The sequence below is a fragment of the Raphanus sativus genome, unplaced genomic scaffold (genome assembly GCF_000801105.2).
Source record: "Raphanus sativus cultivar WK10039 unplaced genomic scaffold, ASM80110v3 Scaffold0530, whole genome shotgun sequence".
Classification (NCBI taxonomy): Eukaryota; Viridiplantae; Streptophyta; class Magnoliopsida; order Brassicales; family Brassicaceae; genus Raphanus; species Raphanus sativus.
Genome location: NW_026615848.1, coordinates 12,547 through 14,187, shown reverse-complemented (window position 1 = coordinate 14,187; position 1,641 = coordinate 12,547). Strand labels below are relative to the sequence as shown.

Here is a 1,641-nt window from a genome sequence, read left to right as displayed (position 1 = left end):
AATTATATTGGGTCATCGGATTACTTATTCAATCGTAGGTCTGGATCAAATTTTAGAACATTATCTATAACCTCTTAAGAGCCACTCTGAGCTTTGAAATGTAGGCCCAATTTCTTTTGCCGGCTGGATGGAAAATATCAATGAGGAAGATTAGTTTATGGTGGTATCTTAGTTCTCGGTGATTTCCTTCAAACATTCAAATAAAGTTGTGCCTTCGTCTTACAATAAACCTGGGACTTTACATTGAAAAAAGAATTTTTTATCTTCGAAGACATTTTATGTCTTATGATTTTCACGTTTAGACACATCCTGCTTGCCAGACACTTTATGTTTGTTTATTGTCTTTCATACCTCAAGCTAATTCACCTAATCATACAACTAACCAGAAAGAACTAACCAAGATTCACATATTTTAAACTATTTTTTCTTTGTCGGAAAGCACACGTTCTCTCTCCATTCTAGATTTTGAAGTGTCGCAGATCCACTTTCCCTTTCCAACCCTAATTTCACATCTCTCTCCACTTCATCCGTAATCGATCCTCAGATTCTTGTTTTGTTTGTGTAATTCTGTTTCCAGCATTTTACCCATCTTCCTCTGACGGTGGATAATCCTCAGAAAACTTTTTTAACAACCGTGAAATCGAAGCATAATAAGAAAGTGAAAAAATCTAAGACGACTCAGGAACCAGACCCATCGTAAAACGCAGCAAGTAAACATTTGTTCTCCCTCCGGTTCCTTTTTATTTCCAGAAAGTTTGGTTCTTTTTCAAGGAAACCCTTATGCTAAACTATCAATTATCTTGATTTTTTCCAAATTTAAGAGCTTTGCTACTGGATCTCTGTCTCCCGCCGACATTATTTGCCATTGATAGGTTCACCTTTGATCCAATCCAACACGACCTCCACCACAATTTGCTTGATCAAAGATAGCTCAGCTGGTCGACCTATCGAAGACGTTTCTTTCCGCTCAGCCTCTCGCCGCCGTGTTCCGGGGTTGTTCGGGATAGCTCGATCTGCTCCTAACCTAGTTTATTTAATTTTTTGTTTTGGTCCTTGTACTTTTGTTTAATCTCAGATCTGCCCCAGAACTTTCTAACTATGCATGTTTCTTTTTGAATTAGCACCAAAATCTACAATTCTGCATTTTAGCTATTTTTTCTTTGCAAATAAACACACAACTAATATGATCTAAACTCATTAAGTCATTAGACATCCACATCCACATTCACAATATATATTTTCATAATTTTATTATTACACATTCAAGATCTACAAATAACCATCAACATGCTATTTGCTTACGTCCACAAAGTTTTACATCCATAATTCTAATCTCGGTTTCTACCAGTTTAGGCATTTATGTTCAGACCACATATATTCCATCCGCTACTCAATTTGAAAATGATACTAATCCACAATTTAGTTATCCACAACATATCCGTACACATATCATCCTTCTACAATTTATTGTCGTCCATGCTTCGACGGTATTCAATCTCCCAAACGGATCTCCAGTGCTTTGATCTTGACCAAAAAAAATTATATTTACAATTTGTGTCATGCTTTCCTCCTCTCATTTCATGTATTTTATATATAACTTTAATTTCCACATTTTTGGCATCCATACCTTTAATGTGTAAA

General features: G+C 35.7%; 1 long non-coding RNA gene across 1 annotated transcript; it reads left to right on the top strand.

Annotated features, from left to right (window-relative positions):
- The first annotated feature begins 207 nt into the window (after positions 1-207).
- Positions 208-1,152, top strand: LOC130502377 (uncharacterized). The gene is made up of 2 exons (XR_008940244.1): positions 208-710; positions 822-1,152. It is a non-coding gene; the product is annotated as an uncharacterized LOC130502377 (long non-coding RNA).
- The last annotated feature ends 489 nt before the right edge of the window (positions 1,153-1,641 follow it).